Source organism: Parasteatoda tepidariorum, chromosome X1 (genome assembly GCF_043381705.1).
Source record: "Parasteatoda tepidariorum isolate YZ-2023 chromosome X1, CAS_Ptep_4.0, whole genome shotgun sequence".
Lineage (NCBI taxonomy): Eukaryota > Metazoa > Arthropoda > Arachnida > Araneae > Theridiidae > Parasteatoda > Parasteatoda tepidariorum.
The window spans coordinates 83803019-83821924 of NC_092214.1; the positions used below are offsets into that span (position 1 = coordinate 83803019).

The 18906-nt window shown below is 28.2% G+C and overlaps 1 protein-coding gene across 5 annotated transcripts in view; it reads left to right on the top strand.

Annotated features, from left to right (window-relative positions):
• The window catches only part of LOC107455242 (neuropeptide CCHamide-1 receptor-like), a 323522-nt gene that overhangs the window by 275762 nt on the left and 28854 nt on the right, over positions 1-18906 (top strand). For 4 of the 5 annotated variants that reach the window (XM_071187546.1, XM_071187544.1, XM_071187545.1 and 1 more), the window contains one exon: positions 9920-10047. The gene's annotated coding sequence lies outside the window, so the exon portion shown is untranslated. Of the gene's footprint in view, positions 1-4644; positions 5473-9919; positions 10048-18906 lie in introns of those variants that run through there. The other variant, XM_016072744.3, reaches the window with a different exon arrangement.

The window sequence follows — 18906 nt, forward strand, 5'->3', positions numbered from 1 at the left end:
CACCCGCCGTGGCATTGATTCCACAAGGTGCTGATAGGTAGTCTGAGGTATCTGGTACCAAGCGCTCACCAACTGGTCCTGCAATTCCCTCACATTGCGAGGGGGTAGCGTGGCAGCACGAATTTGATTTTCCAAGTAGGACCACAAATGCTCTATTGGATTAAGGTCAGGTGAATTTGGGGGCCAAGACATGACTTGAAAGTCACTGGAATGGTCCTCGACGATTCGACCCTTATGACATGGTGCATTATCTTGTTGGTAAGCACCATCCCCCGCAGGAAAAACTGTTGCCATGAATGGGTGAACCTGGTCTGCAACTATGTTCAAGTAGCTTACGGAAGTCAGGGATTGTTCTATGAGGATTATGGGTCCAAATGTGCTCCATGAAAACATTGTTCCTGGGCGAGAAACCATGAAAACTTGGGCGAATCCATTGCTATAGTTGGAGGGTGGTCATAATGTAATGGCTCTTTGGTGTATATACATATATATATATACAGAGAGAGAGAGCACAATAAAGACAAAAAGGATGAAGAGAAAAACAGAAAATTAGGAAAAATAATAAGTTTTTTTTGTTGTATTTACTGCGCATAAGTTGCAAGCATACAGCACTCATAAAATATTTAAAGATATAGAGAAACCATTAAAAGTAATATAATAATGATTAATAAAAGAGGAAAAAAATTATTAAAATAAAATATTTTTAAAAACTCCTCACACTATCGTGTTTTTATATTTTATTTAGGCTATATTAATACATTATTTGAATGCACTCCTTACTGTAGATATAATCGCGTGATCTGATGACGAAGTTATAGCGTTTCATACTGTTGCTTTACAGCTTTTGTGTTGCAGCTTTTTTCAAAAAATTTAAATAATTTTTTTTTAATATTTTTAAAAAGATATTGCTTTTTATAATTTTTCTCCTCTTTTATTAATCTTTATTGTATTATTTTCAAAGTTTTCTCTATATTTTTAACTATATATATGCATATAAACCAATATTTAGGTGAAATTAATATTTGTTTTATAAATGTAGTAAAAAAAGAACAAAATATTCAAACTATAAGTTTACATTTATGCTCTTTTCTTATAGTACGAGATATATTTCGATCATAGCGCATACATTCTGACCATAACATATTACTAGCAGCGAATAGAATTTCTCTTCTGGCTCATGCGTTAAATATTCAATTCTCTTTCGTGGTTTAGTTTGACAACCGCCTTACTTAATTTTCCAGTTAGACGTTTTACTAAAAATTTCTAACTGTTGCTTGACGTAAATATGGAATTCTCCTTCGAGATATAGATTAATAATCACTTCAATCACTTTTTAAATGAAGTTTTTTCTAGCTGCATTTTTAGATTTTCCCAAAAGTATTACCATTATTTTATAAAATTTTGACATAGAGAATATACCTGAGGTAAGGCAACACATAATTTTATTTTAATTATAGAAACAATCGTAGTTTTATTTTAATAACAGTTTACAAATGTCTAAAATAAAATGTCCAAAAAATCAAATACATTAAAGCAATTGAGCTCCCGGAGCTTTCTTGGTTTTATATTTCACAATAAAAAGTAATCTCATAAAATAAAGATTATCCAAATAAAAGTTTTTGTTTTCTTCTTTAATTTTATTTATGTATTATGTCTAGATATATCTATTTTAGAAGTAGTTCTATAGTACCTCAGGATTCAAATCTTTCGTCATTGCTCTTCATTTTATTTCTAAATGACCTCAGTGAAAAATTCTCTTAAAAATTCTAAATATTTAATTTTAGCAGATAATATTAAAATTTCGAAGTTTATAAATATTATTTTTGATGCAAATAATTTGCAATAAGACCTAGCTAGCTTACAACTTTACAGCATTTTTAACGAATTTGCTAAAGACCTTGATATTTTTGCTATGCATTTAGTATTTTTAAGAAATTATGTCTAAATTTTTTATCACTGTATTGATTTTCTTTTTTCTCATTCTACGACACTGTAATTGGGTTTTTTTTTATCTTCACTAATAAAACTTTCTTTCAAAAATTAGGGTAAAATAACAGGCAGCATCCTGTCCATCCGATTAACGGTAAAGTTTACGGCAAAGAGCATTTTTTACCTTTACCATTTTAAAAACCGCTAACAGCTAGTATTCTTATGAAACCATGAATACAGAAGTTTGCTATTTTTCAACCCTTTATAACTGGCATGGTTTCAAAACCTTAAAAATGAAATTTCGCTGGACATTGAAGCTTGGCCTTTCGTTAGGTAATGAAAATTGGAATTAGTTGTATTTTATGAAATAAACCATGAAATGTGGGTTAATTTGTTTATCTGGTTGTTTCACCTATTATAAGAAATAGAAACACAAGACTTCCTTATGCTAAGCAGCTTTATGGAACTGCTATCCGTATGAGAATGAGAGTATGGTATTCTAATAGTCCAAGGTCACAAATTAGGGAATTCAGGCTACTGGAAACTTTTCATGCGTTGAAGAGAATGGAGGAAATATTGAGGTGCCAAAGCTGGGGTTCGAACTCTTGTTCTGTCGGTTATGTGATTGACAGATTAGCTCTCTCGGCTATAGCATGAACCCAGCTACAAGTGACTTCATTATGAGGGCCTAGTTGGTGTGATAAAATTTTAGTCGTTTAACCGTATTAGGTGAAAGCAGTTAACAAAAGAATTTTCTCACAGTTAATAGTTAAAATACCATCTTATTTACGAGTATTTCACTGTTTTGGAATATAGTAAAATAACAATTAAATAAATTGTTATTTAACCATTTTTTCTGAGACATTTCTGACAGTGTGTAAGGTATGTTAGTCGTAAAATAAAGTGATTTATTATTACTGAATTAGAGGAAACAATACAGTTTAGTTTTCGATTATTTCTTGCATTTATTTACAATAAAAAAGCTACATGAAATAATTTTATCAGATATTTCAACATTTAGCTTCTGTAATTAGTAGTTTCATCAATTAAAAGTATTTCATTCAGCAATTTATAAGGTAAATGCAATGATAGCAACTAAGTAGAAAGTTTTCGAATTGGAAGTTTTATTTCAAATTAAACAACTACAGAAATAAATTATCAAATGAATGAAAATTTACTTATTTGCAATAACTTTAATTCTACGTAAATTCATAATTAGTGCACGTCTTTGAGAGAAATATTTTTGAAAAAATCAATTTGAAAGTTCATTATTATTTATCAATTTCAAAAAGCCCTCTCGAAAATTAAAATGAATTTTGCTGTCATGTAACATCTAAATAATTTAAACTCTACGTTATACTTTTCAACACATAAGTTTAAATTCTGATAAAAAATTTATGAAAGGAGAATTTTTGAAATTTAAAATAAATTAAAAACAATATAAGTAAATATTTCTTTACAAGTTTATAAATAATGCGAAAAATTTTATTTCGACGTTTTATGCTAATATGATTATAATAATGTTATTATATAACAAATGTTATAATTTTTTTGTTTATTTGCATAGTTTTAAGTTGTTTTATCGCTCAGCAAGTAAAAACATGGTATTGTTAACAATTCACAATATATAATCATTGTTAGAAATTTAATGGAAAATTTTTGAATTTGAATTTATTCTGAAATAAACAAATGTTGTAAATTTTAGGATTAATGTTTCGGTTTAAAAACTAATTATTTTTACAATTTGTGCAATTTTTATACTAAGAGTAATTCTCTTTTTTGAATTTAAAGAGCAAAACAATTTTCCACATAATTGGATGAAGTTATATAACTCATGTCTAAATTAAATATTTTCTTTTACGCTTTAGTTTGGAAAGGAACGTTATCAGCCTTTTTCTCACTAAATTTCTTTTCATACAAATGGACAGAAGTTACTAATGATGACATTGATAAAAAATAGACTAAATCCGTTATTGATCCTTCATTATTTCGTGCGGAGTATAGAAAAAGAAACAGTAAAGTAAATACGCATAATCTTACTTCTAAGATAGTTTCTAGCCTTAATAAAATATGATATAAATGTATCTCATATATTAATTAGATTTTTAAATTAACTTCAAGATAAATTATTATAAAATGTTATGGAAAAGAAGTATTTTCTTTAAGAATTCTCGAAATACACTATTTTACATTCATTTAGTTAAAAATAAATTCAGTTCTTAATTGATCTTTTAGTATCGAATGACAAACAGATAAGTACAAGTAATGATTAATAATTCTGAAAAACAGTAGATGAATTCAATAGTCAAGTCTAAATGAACAAACCTATTACCCGCTTTAGATATTGGTAATCTGCACAGTCTTGGAAATAAAAATCTCACTTTTGACGATCCTTGTATGCTGTATTTTAGAATTGGGAGGTATTTGCGAATCATTTCGTCAAGAAATCACGTGATTTGTGACAAAACACAAACTCTAAAATATATCGGAATAACTTAATAATATATTTCAACTCGGTACCTCATCACTGTGACATCAGGTCACAAGTTTAATTTAATTTTGTTATAACTTTGTTAATTCCTGATACGAAATCCTTATTTACTGATCTAATTCTTCTCGCCCCTTAATCTGTAGTGCAATGGGGACTTTCTCCCCCTGACTCTCCGTTCACATTCCTTCAGCCCTACCCTTTTTCTTAGGAAAGACAGCTGTTTGCCGGTATCTTTGATGTCAGCGTGTCCTACAAAATCTGAGATATGTTCCATAACCGTAACGCTGGTAAAATAATTGTGATAACATCTCAACTTTTTGAAAATAGGTAATTTGACTTTAACTTTAAGCAAGAGGATAAATATCGGAGCGCAAGAGATGCTCGTGGCATTCAAAAAAAAAATCTTTATATGTAGCTCTCCGCTTAACGGAGTTTTCATTTTTCTCCTTCCTCCCCCCTTGAGGTTGGAGCATGGCGTTACGACCGCCATCACTAATGTTAGCGGCTGCATATTCAGTTTAAGTATGAAACAATATATTTTTCTTTAAAAAATCCATCTCCGATTCTCAGCATGGTTTTGGTGAAAGGATCACCGCGCAAAATGATCCTATCTAAATGACAGTGTTTGCAGCTTCCCTTTGTGGAAAATGATGAGATTCATCAGAATTCCTATTGACATGGCGTCATATCGGTTGTCATGGTTTTCGCTGATAAATGTTTGCAAAAGAAGATGGCTATCCTACATCGTTTCCTTTTCGTCCTTATTCTACCACTTTTCACTGAAGTTGTCCGGCGTTGATTGTGCTTTTTTTGGGCTTGCGGACTCGTTCTGGCAGAACGAAGACCTCGAAAATAAAGAACTTCCAGTCTCTCCTATCCAATACCATCTCCATACGCTTACTGTGTTTTGTCTTCCTGATGCTGAATTAAGTTATAATAGAATAAATATGAACTTTCCACTTCATCTGAACTTGTTCTTTAATTTTTTACTCTTTTGTGGACAATATATGGATTGTTTTCCTTTTTAGTACAGCTATCTGGACCAAGCCAAGGTATGATTTATTACTTCAGTTTTTCTATCGGGTTAATTAACGCTTTAAAATGTACTGCCACTAAACCTATTTATCATGTGCCTTCCTGTTTTTGGTATAATTTTAAGTAAACTCTTCCCTTAGTATTCATTTTTCGATACCCAACCCTTAACGGTGCAATCACAGTGCATTGTTGGAGATTGTTAACTAGAATGATGAAACTAGAGTGAAGATCGAAAATAAAGTACCGAAGCAAGCCAACCGCCTATATGGTGGTGAAGAAGTTGGCCTCATAACAAGAAGATCCTGCGTTCAAATCCCGCTTCGGGCAAGCAACTTATTTCTCTGTTCTATCTGTCCTCTTTATGTTGTTTGGGCGACATTAATTCACTAATGTGGTGCTTACGATAAAGTGGTTATTAAAAAAGTTAGATACATAAGGCGTTTTTTCGGGGGGGGGGATATAAAATTGCCAAATGGTTCTTTAATTTTGACGAAATTCGATTCCTCGAAGAAATAACGATAATAATTTCGTCATTTTGGCAAACTTTTTGCTCGAAGCATATACCAGGGAATGGTATCGTCAAAAACGAAAAAAGCTTTTTGAAATTTGAGCATCTATTTTTTTACAGTGTAAGCACTTTAAATTTATATTATGTCGCATTCAACGATCAGGCAGTGTAATGCACGTAGACTTTTCAAATTATTTCTGAAGTAGAATTCCAGAATATCGCCAATCGTTCATTGGTGTAACTTTCGTGCATCGTTAACTATCAAATTACAATAAAACATAATCTATTTGCCTTGAAATAAGAATAACTATCACTAAGATAGAATTCAACACTATCTTAAAATGAAACATAATCTATTATCTTGAAATAAAAATAACTATCACTAAGATAGAATTCCATACTATCGGCATTGATCCATTGGTGTAACTTCCGTACGTCGTTAACAATCAAATTAAAATGAAACATAATCTATTTATCTAGAAATAAGAATAACTATCACTAAGATAGAATTCCAGATTATCACCAATAGCCCATTAGTGTTACTTCTGTGCCTCTTTAAACATCAAATTAAAATTAAACATAATCTATTTATCATGAAATAAGAATAAAAATTTGTTTAACAACTATTAGTTACATAAAAACAAACTGCATTTCAGATAAATTCGGTATGAAACTCATTGTCTTAAAATCAGTAATAGAAGAATAAAAAGTTGCCTCATCTTGTATTTTGCATAGCGATTCCATATTAGATTCAGCTCAGTTACGATCAAAGTTTGTATGTTTCACAACGGAAGCACATTTACTGTGTGCATATCAGATACCTTTAATTAGATTGAAATTCAATTAAAATTCCTTCTCGAAACTAATCTCAAATTCTGGTGTGTCTGGGGAAACAAAGTGAAAAATTTCTCATGACACTTGAAACGGAAATTGTTAATTCTAAATGAAATACATGGAATCAGAAATAATTTTTAATATAATACTTATTTTGTTTAAAAAAACTGATAGATTTGAAGACATCTGCATAATGGATAACTTCACCTTTTATGTTCACCTTAGTCTCAAAATTATTTATTAATATACCAAACGTGTGTTTAAAACTCAATTAGGAGACATACTCTTGTCTCGATATTTAAAATGAGCCAAATTTAATAGCGAAATTAAAAGAGATGTTTATACCGAATGTTTGAAATTAAAAAGAAATATTTTGGACAGTATCAATTATTAAAAAACCATTGAAGTATTCATTTAAATTGAATCATGTTTCTTTTCAAGTTAAATAGTACTGCCGTGCAATCAAATTAAAGATATATGACAATATGTTTATACTTAGCATCATATTAAGATAGCAGAAATTTTAAATGATATTATAGTTTAAAAGGCTCCAAAAGTTTTAACCATGTTAGTGATTAAAAACAATATTTTAAAACATTGTACGAGTTGTTAATTCTCAATTAATTTTCATAAAATATAGCTGATTAGTATAAGAGATATTCTTAATGCAATAATATAGCATAAATTCTAACTGTCGTATTCTAATATTTGAATATAGAAAAATTAGGACTGAAATTTAATTTGAATCGTGAAAAGACGTGAATTGTATAAGAATTAATCAGTGATGAAAATACTGTTCACTGAATTAATGACTTTAAATTACACCCAAGAAGAGAGTTATGAGATATTAATTAAAGTATTAGAGTACTTGATTCTTTTAAAGAATTAATTGCTCTGTAATTATGAGAATATCCTTGTGATAGACACGTTTCTAATTCGAATCTTTATCAATGTTAGTAATTTTCTAGAAAAATTTACAAAATATATTAGCTTACTTCTATTTTATTCAGTTTTCCAACTTATTTTTAAATAACTTTTAAATGCTTACAAATAAAGCATAGTATAATTCTTTAGTTAATGGTATTTTAAGAGTAAATGTAAAATAATTATTTTAAATTTCTAAATATCTCATTTAAGATAATTGTAAATATTTTTTAAAAAATTCAAGCAATGTAGAATTGTAAAAGAGACTAAAAAAGATAATTTCTTTTTTTTTCTCAAAGACTTTTTTGAATTTGCTTGATCTCTTTTAAAACATATGTAAATATTTTTTCAGAAATCTTCGAACTGCATAAAACTACAACTATATGAACGATATTTGTTTTTAACCAAATAATATAAAATAATGTTAACGAAATTTTGAAAAATATATTTCAGTTATAAACAAGCAATGTTTTAAGTGTAAAAACTTGCGCCTTCTTAAATAGGCCAAGAAATAGTTATTTTTTATTATTTAGATTCAAATTTGTATGCTTCAAAATTTTCATGAAGTTTTTTTTCTTCAGATTACTTGAAATTGTTGCACTGTAAAAAAATCTATTAAATTTATAGAAAAAAACAGGCAGCTGGTATTCCAGTATAAAGCCGTTTATTTCACAGAGAAACTCGATTATTTAAAAACATGCGCCTGCTTTTGAAGCAGGTAAGAACTATTATTTAGTACTGTACTCTGTTATTTAAAAAAAGCATGCTATTTTAATTAAAAAAAATCCATAAAATGGCTAAGCCAGCATTGTGGTCGGTGGAAGCCGAGCGCTGATTTTTCAAGAGTCTCCGGTATACGAACCCGGGTCACCTCATTGAGTGGTGAGGGTTTTGTCCCCTGAGCAACGGCAACTCAAGGATTTGGCTATGAAAAAAATCTTAAACTACCTGTAGCTTAAGAGTCTTACTTATCAAAATCTTATTTAAGTGAAAAACGTTTAAAATTGTATTGGCTCTCTCTTATGAAATTATCTGATAATTTAACTTATTGCAAAATTCTACCTAAAAACTGATAATAATTAAGTAGAGTATAAATTAACAATAAAGTCGAATTGCAAATTTATTTATACAAAACCACAAAATAGTTTCTGAAAAGTTAGAGAAAGTATAAAAATAATCATAAAATGATTTTAAAAAAAAACAATAAGATTATCTTATGGTAAGCAAAACTGCATGTCAAAAATTAGAATTTGAATTGACAATTTTAATCCCTTTTTAATTAGAATGGAAAATAGAGAAAACTGCTTTGTAAAAAACAACTTTAAACCTCCAAATATAAGGAAAAAGTCAGTAAAAAAAACGGGAATTTTTTGCAAAGCGCGACTAACGATTAAAAGCAACAACAAAAATCTGTATTTATTTTTAAACAGCTTTTTTTCTGTAAAATATGTGGTTTTTTCTGTAGAATTTAGTTACTTTCCACAGTGTAAGCAAAATTTAAAATTTTTAAAAATTTCTTAAACGTATCCCAATTCATTTTTTTAGCATCGCCATTGGTGTTGCTCAACATGCTCTTTCATTTCCTTAAATCCTTTAGTGTTTTTCATTTCTATTAAAAATGCAGTATAAAAGGATAAAATAATAGATGAAAAATATTATTTTAAGAAGAAAAAAAATTTTAATACAAATAGTTTGTTTATTCCTTGGTAAAACATTAATCCTTATTATTCTTGAAACAAGATTCTCACTAATTATAAGCAAATAAGAATTAATTAATCCTTTCTCTTAAGTCTGTGAAGAATTTATACATTCTCAAATGATAAAAATAAAATTAGAAGAAGATACTAATTTTCAAAGGCTTAATATTTGCTTTGAAAATTATGGACGGAGATTAGAAAAGCTAACGGCAGAATTTGAATAATTAAGTACAATTTTTGGGGGATAATTTATTTTATTTACAAATCAACAAGTTACGCATGGTAAATTTGATAGTCATTAATATAAATCCATATGAAAAAGAGATTTTACAAATTTAAGCGTAGTTAATTACTATTTGAATAAGTCAGCTGAATAAGTAAAAAGAGAAAAACAGAGCTTTCCAACAAGATTAAGAAAAAAACTATTGCTATTGGTTATTAGTTTTTCATTAATCCTGTTGTGATGGGAATAATTCTATTAATCCTGATACATTATTTTAGGTGTGCACTCAGAATCAAGGAGACTGAACGGGACGATTCTTAAGAGATTTTAAATAATGAGACTGAGCTTGGTAAGAGCATACAATTCAGAGAAATGAACTAAAGGTTTCATAAGAAATTATACAATTGTAAGTAAACGTTTTTAAGAACCTTTTAAAAGATTTGCAAGTGTAGCATTCAATATTTCTGAAACATGAAATATGTAACTTTTGTGCAATATTTAAATTCATACAGAACTACAGAAATTAATCGTTAAATAATGACTTTTATTTAAATTTTGTGCCAATACAGTTTTATCAATTGAATTGTTAAACGTGTTTTGTACTGAAAGTTATATTTAAGCATTATTTTATTATATATCTTGTAAATAAACTACATATATGAAACTAAATCATGAAGAATTTTATTTCCTGGAATATTACAATCTAACAGCAATTAATCTTTTATATCATCTCGGCCTATAATATGAACCACATCAAAAGCTTTCTTCAAAACTCATTTATTATTTATAAATACTTGCGATCATTTAAGCATTAATCAAATTTCTCTTGCAACGTGAATGTGATATCCATACAATAAGGTTTCAGGAAATTGGTATAAAATCATCAAACAACTAACAAAATAAGAATACTTCATTCTCAATAATTGATAACTCTTTTCTTGAATGGTAAATTGATAACTCTTTTCTCACAGCACATTGCAACATCTCTTGCAAACTAAAAGAAAAACACATTATCAAGAACCATGAATCATCTTTAAACGTGGCAATCATGGGGATTGTATAATATGTATATGACTTATGTAGTTTTGATAAGTATTTCTAAATCTTGTTCTATTAACAACCCTTTAACATTTCACATAAGTAAATTATTATTATTATTGTTAACTATTCCGTTTGAAATTAAATCTCAAATTTATGTCAAAAAATAGTACTACTGATTATAAATTCTGTTCGATGTTAACGTTTCGAATCACGTTATCTCATGAAGCATTTTTAAAATGTAGCATTTATAGTTTCATAGCTTTAAAAAGCTATTAAAATTAAGCTACTAATTTATAATTCATTAATTCAGCTGGATAATGTCAACTAAAAATTAATTAACTGGCATTACTAAATTGTTTTTCTCGAAATAGATATAAATTGCTTTAATGAATAATATATTGCTTTACTAAATGATATATTGCTTTTTGAAACTAGTAAATAAATTTAAGTGAAATGTTAAACTTTAGAAGTAAGTGCCTAAATTTAATTTGTAATTATATCACTGATTTGTAGTTTTAATCATTGGCTTTGAAAAGCATGCATAAAATTCTCTAAATTTATTTACTTTTAAAATTATTGGTTATAAAAATGAATGAGTTGCGCTTCTTTTTGTCATATAAAATTTATAAATACATTTAGCAACCTACAATGTGAATTCATTCCTAATAATGCGTGTAAATGGCTAATTTCTTAATTTTAATATCAGCATTGAGACATACAATCATATTTTATCTGATCAATGAACTCCTAAAACAATAAAACAATATATAATTTTGCCTAAAACACTTTATTATGATCAAAATTTGTGGTTTCAGCCATGATCTATAAGCCCAAACAAAAAACGAATCTAAATACATAAACAAAGTAGCAATCGAATTTCATGTTAAACAATGTAAAAAATATTCCTCCAATAGCTCACAGATCAAGGAGTAAGCACTAAATGCAATTAATATAAAACTTTTAATGTTTTAATTCCAGCAATAAAAACGAAATTAATAGCAAAAGAAGACAAATACGGAATGCCATTTACATGTGACAAAAAGTTTACGATTAAACTTTTTAGCTTTTGGAAACTTTTATTGTAAAACTTTTAAGGGGACAGGCCGCTTTCTCACTGCTCAAAGGAATTTATTTACAAATTGATTTTTGAAAAATGAAAATACACTATTTTTTATCCTTTTATTTTAGTGTATGCCTCTTAAATATCTAAATACAGATGTTACAATGCAGATACTAACTTTTCTTAATAATAGTGACAACAATGAAAAAAAAAAGCGTTATAATTGTATGTTATTATGAGAAAATAAATCATTACTTCAAAATATTTGAATTAAAAACTTTTGAGGAAATAATAATAGAAATAAATGGAAATTTTTGAATTTTAAGAAAAAGAAAAAAACAATTAAAAGTCATTTACATCAAAAATCAGATTTTTAGAAAGTTGTCTAATATAAGCCCCTTGTGCCTTCTTGTGCATTGAATAATCCCCTTCTGCCACGCATTCTATTTCTATCCACTACAGAATCTATGTTGTGGACAAGTATAAACACGTATCCAGGTAATAAAACCTAAATAGACTAAAATCGAAAGTTATCCTCACTGTTATTACCTGTCACTCTATTTCTATGATGTATTCATGCTGACTTATTTAGAGATCATATGTGTACTATATGCGTCAACATAAGTGTATCAAAGTAATGGAATAGCAAGTAAGAATAGTGCACACTCTGCTAAGATGAAGGTGACTCTAAAAGAATGATTTTGTTTTGTTTCTATAAGGTACTTATCTTCGAAAGTTTCTATAAAGGTAGAAAATACTTACCAGATGGATTCCATGTCCTTACTGTCATTCAATATTTGTCCCCTTTCCTCTATTTATTATAAGATTAAAGAAAAATTTCGATTTGCCTTTAATTAAAATTTTCCCAAGATTAGAAAAAAGCCGTCCCAATATCAAAAGTTCAATAAACAATAAGGTGAAGTAAAAAGGCAGACATTTTTCTTATAAAAAACTAGTTTTTGGAAGCTGTGGTGTTAGCTTAAGAAGAAAAGCGTAAAATACATAGTCTATAAAATAATATTTTCACCAGAGCAAATTGCTGTAAACAATAATTTTAAAAAAAGAATAAGAATGATGTTTGTGGCATACTATTTTATATTTCTTCAACACTGAATGATGTTTGTGCAAACATAAAAATGAGAAACTTGTTTCTTACAAAATTCTTCAAGTAAAAGTTGAAAATCGAGAAGAAAATACAGCAGTCAGAACAGGAGCTCAGAAATTCGCCCTAAATTTAAAAAAAAACTGCATTTTTGCAATAGAATTATTACTGATTATAAATTATTGAATTCAGAAAAAATTAAAAGAGTCTCAGTAAATTTGTTGACATTTACTGAGGTATTTTAAAAGGGGGCAAGCAAAATGAAGGCCCTTTCTATGCATTATGTTGAATCGAATGTAATGAATATCAAGTTTAAGGAATATAATTTTTATGAATTATAAATGTTTTTATATTATATGTTTTGGCTAAATACGCAGTTCTGGAGGCTAGCACTACAGCCATTTAGAACTGTTTATTTTTAATTAGAAAAATATTTGGGTTTTTTTTTGCTCCACCATTAATGAATTATATTACAAAAATTATAAAACATATTCATTTCATGAACTATGATTAAAATGTAGTTTTGTGTTGTGTGAAACAAATGTCAACTTATGTGCTATTCTTGCATTTAAAACTCAATATTTTAAAAACTTTATCCTTCAAACTATACATTAATAATGAAAAAGCTCAAGACATGCATTAACTTTACTTAATTGAAATTTTACCATACGGAAAATAGCTTACCACCCAAGTAAAAGCTTCATTTTTAGCAGTAACATTCGAGAAAATGAAAAGATAAAACATTTTTCCCAGGAAACTAAGTTACCTACGTAAAACATTTTGTTAAATATCATTAACTTTAAAAACGCATTTTTCATATTCTAATTAGATTTCACTTTAGAGTGAGAATAAAAAAGAAATTGAGTTCTTTTGTCTCAAAGAATCTTTAGAATACTTTTAAACAGTTATCTTCTTGCTCTATTAGTGTTACATGAAGCATTTTAACTTTATCAAAATTGAATTAATTGTTTTCGTACCATTCATGCGTTTAATACTCATCTGTGTATTTTTGTGTGTTCATTCGCCTGCATTGCTTAATAAATATTTCAAATACAATTTTTTTTGTTGCTTAAGATGTATTTAGATATTTTTTTTTAAATTTTGAAGTCCATTAAGACGATACATAAACTTTCAAAAATCTAACGTCGTATTTTTATCCTATTAAATAACTGCTTCTAGTTTCATTCAAGTGAGCAACAACAAGAAATGAGATCATATACAACAAATAAAGTTTAGGCTATTTTTTAAAATATAGCAGTTTTGATATTTAAATCTCAACATTGATAGGAACTAAGGTTTAAATTGACTATTTTTAAAATATAATAAAACTAAAATTCTAATAATTGAATCAAGTCAACTGAAGTTAAATTTTAGCTCAATTAATATAAAAAAGAGGAATTATTAATATTAAATACCGGAGGGTTATAATTAAAGTTCCACTTTGAAATGGTCACAAAAGGAAAACTGCTGGACCAAATGTTACCGAACTTAGTAATAGTTTGAAGGAGTTAATGAGGATTTATTTTCCACCAAAAAAGAAGTTCAGACACTAAAAACCAGTGAAGGAATGGCACTGAATTGTTATTCGAAATAATACATGAAGACATCATTTTAAAATGTGTTTAATTGTTTCTGAAGCGTGTTACGAAGCATGTTCAACGTGGCGTCCACCATTTTCCAAAAACAAGTTAAATCATATTTCTCAACAATTGCACTTAGCAAATCAGGGAAAATGCTACGGACATGTCAGTGTGTCGAATCTTTCTGTTTCGCCAAATTGTTTACAGCATTATCATATCGCCGTAAACAGTGCTTTTGAGAAAAGTCCATAGCCAAAACTCACAGGGGTTGAAGTCTTGTGACCGGGGGAGGTTAGATTCCGACATTTATTTCTTTTAACAATATTGCATGCAGCACACTTTTCCCCTCTGGTGATGAGATTTTTAAACATTTTTGAGGGAAATAAATCCCGAAGGCTTCCTTTTAACTATTATCAAGTTCGATAACATTTGGTTCAGTAGTTTTCCTTTGATAACCATTTCAAAGTAAAACTTTAATTATAACCTTTATTATCAGTTTATATAAAAATACCAAAAAAGATGGAGAAATCTTACCTGTTTTCATTATTGTCTTTCTCTTGAAGGCATGCCATGCTCAACCTTTTCCTCCAACTGCTTTCATATCTCCTTTTTCTTTGATTAAATGTAACAAATCTCAGGAATTGCCTGATCAATTAGTAGATCACGAGCCCAACAATTAAATGTTGTTTTGAATTAGTTTCATACTAAAAGTTCCTTTGTAAGAATTAAATCCTAATTATTTAATGGATTTTCTCCATCCGTATTCAACAGTTATTAATTATCAATGGAGATATCCCATGTAGTAGTTGCATTTAATTGAGCACTTTGAGATATTCTAGAAAGCTAGTTTTAGACTTCCTCATAAATCTAATTTTGTGTGACGATAAATGTCCCCTTATACTACATTTTAAGACAGTTTTTAATGAAATCATTATAACAACATTTTGTAACATTCTTTAAGAGTTCTTTAAAAAATAGAACCTCGTCGTATTAAAAAACTAATCCTCAAACATATTTTATTTGTATAATAACCATTTTTAGTTAAAAACATTCAACGCGTCTTTTTTTCCATGTTATAAATTATCCACAATTAATAAATTTAAACATTAAAGATTGAGTAAATATTGGTTATTATATGGGTGATTCTTCTTAAACATGGCAATTCGGACCAAAAACTTTCTTCAAATTTAAAGTCTTCAAAATAATCTAAATTTTTTTTGCATGCTTCTTTAGTTACATTTATTTTATTACTTATTTAGTTATTTCTTTAGTTACATTAGTTACAGTTTTTTTTTTGCATGCTTCTTTAGTTATCTTGCAGACGGCAGAGTAGTTTATCGACATTTACTCTTGAAAAAAAATAAAATAGAAATTCACCAAATCTTGAATGCCAGGAAAATGACATATTAGCTCAGAAGTTTAAAAAACAGTCATTTTAAGTTAATAGTAAGTAACTCAACTTAAGCCTCTATGTTAGATGGACCATAAATTGCTTAAATTAATTATTTTTATCCACTGTAGAAGGAATCAATTTTTTTTTGTTACTGATATGTACAAAATAAAATTGTGTATACTCAACCATTAAATAAATAAATAACTTTGATTACATCCAACCATATTACAATCATACATAAACTTGGTATTAGGCTAATATTTGCTTTTCCTTCTTATAGTATTAGCAGTTAAAAAAAATTTTGGTAGCATTTCAATGTCCTGGAATTCATAAGCCAAGAAAATAACAGCCAGGATAATGACAAAATCGCCATTTTATGGCATATAGCTTTACTTTAATTTAATATTTTGGCCTAAGACGTTTACATTCTGCAAAAAACAACAGGATTTCTTAAAATAACTCAGATAAATCTATGTAGTTTATGTTATTAAGGATTTCAAGAAGCCAGGAAGATGACAACACAGAAACCTACTCATCTTGAAAAAAGTTTTGAAATAGATTTCGAACCAGAAAATTGGTTCTTCATTCATGCAACAAGACATGTTCATATAGGAGGGTATCTAATCAATCTATTAACATAAGATATTGATAGCTGGCTCTATCTATTTTGGTTATAAACCACTAAATAAAAGTAGCCAGGAAAATGACAGATTTTCTTGAGACAAACAAATTTTTGACAGAAAAAAAATTTTTATACGAAGTTTTTGTAAATAATATCCTCTGCGTATATTCTAGAATTGCTTGCACCGATTGAGAAAAAGAAAATTAGATATTGAAAAATGTATGGGAAGTTTTGAAGCTACCGTCATGTGGGGCTACTTTGTGCAAATTCGAAATTGGCCCTTTTCAAGTGCTGCTTTTCAGTACCATGTTTTTTTCACGTTAAAAATGTGTGGCATTTGAAGATATAAGTCTTCTCTATTACTACAAACGTTTTTTCGAATTTTAAAACAATCTTAGAGTGTGTTTTGTTTATCCAATGTCAACAACTTTACGAGAGCGTCGGACGTCGAAAACTGTGCGTGGAAACTTTAGCTGTGAAATGCAAAGACGTTGATAAAACAATTGTCGTAAGTGCAAAATTTTTTATTTATATATCAATATACAATTATATCATGTTAGCGTTAAAAAATTTTGAAAATTAGTAACAAATAAACGGAAAATGAAAAAAAATGCACTGTGGGGGCTACTTTGTGCAAAGTTTCATTCGTTTTTTCTTTTTCGACAGAAAAATGGTCAGACGTTTTAAAAAAAATACCTGGAACGAGAAACTACCGTGATTACACTTTAGAAAAGCTGCAACAATGTTTGCAAACAGTTGCTGGTGGTATGTCGATTGCAGAAGCTTCTCGGATGTACAAAATCCACAGAAATACTATCTCTAATAAAATTCACAAGAAACACGTGAAACGTGCTGGTAAACTATTATTTTTCTTCTACAAAGATTTTTCAATGAATTAATCAAATGATTTAATACATAAAAATATATTTTATAAGACATCAGATGATTTTGACAGAAACTGAAGAGCAAATTCTGTCATGTTCATTCAAGCATGTTATGTTCAAATTTATCAATATTATAAATGTTAACGAATATGTAATAAATATTATTTTTGAAATTTCATCTATTTCAATATTAAAAAATGTATATGGTTTCCTTTTGTTTAAACTCGAATATTTTGAAATAAACATTCCTTTTAAGAAACAATTCTTTATAAAAAATGGTTTTTTGACGCTGAAAATTATTGTCAAACTAATATCTTTACATATCTTGATGTTTTTGTTATTAAAAATGTCAACAATTAACTTTTTTAACAATTTTATATTTATATTTTACTAAAAACATGATTATTAAACTGAATTCCTATAGCTGCACAAAGTAGACCCTCCTGGGGACTACTTTGTGCAAGGTATGTTTTGACTTATTATTTTTAAATATTACATACAAATAATGCCAATATTGATCAAATTCACTCGTCTGAGTCCAGTTAGGAATATAATATCGATAAATTTTGCTAAAATTTGAATTAACATAGTTTTTTCTCATGTCAAAGTTCAAAAACTGCGAAATCCTGCACAAAGTAGCCCCACATGACGGTACCTATTATTGGAAACATAGTTTGGGATATGCCAGGAAAATGACATTTTGAAGTTCAATTAAATTTTTTAACTATACAAAACAGTCGATGCTAGTGCAAAGTCATTTTGAAATGCTAACAGCAATGCAATTTATTAATTTTTTTTTTAAAAACGTTCTTTTAGTATTATAGTATTAGATCTTGGAGCAAGGGACAGTGAATTGTCATATTTCGTGAGAATCACCCATATACATACAGTTGCTTGTTGGAAAAGAAAAAGATTAATAAATAACGGTTTTCTTATTAACAAAGGAATTTAACTTTTATTTACTACGTATCAGTAGTTTCCAAACTTGCATCTTATATTCGTACACCCTAAACTTACATTTAACAGTTAAATTACTATTTTCTTAAAGAAACAAGTTAAATTAGCATCAAAGATCTGCTCTTCAGAAAAATCAAGTGATTTATTTTATCTGGGACTAAATTAGTTGTGAATTTCATTTTTTAAATTTAACATTTAAACCGAAGGCACCTTCTTAGTAAAAATAAATTTAATGGCGTGTAGCAAATACGAATTAAGAAATGTTCATTTGTTTAATGTTAGATAGGGATGTTCAAATATAATTTTTGCGCTGTTATGATTACATTTCTGCTTAATTTTATTACTTTGCTCTAACTTAATTTTACTTATATCTAGATAAAAAAAATAATTTTAAATTCACAAAAATTAAGGGTTAGATAATATCTGTGATAAAATAACGCTTTAAATATTATAAAACGTTTATGTGTATTACGTAATGCCTACTTCCTCCCTTTTTACTAAAATATTATTAAATAACCACTGATAACAACTAAAGAATTATCTGTTAAAGGAAAGTAGTCCTGAAAAATAATTTAAATTATTCTAGCTTATCATTCCGGTTAAAATTTGATGAAACAAAACACTCG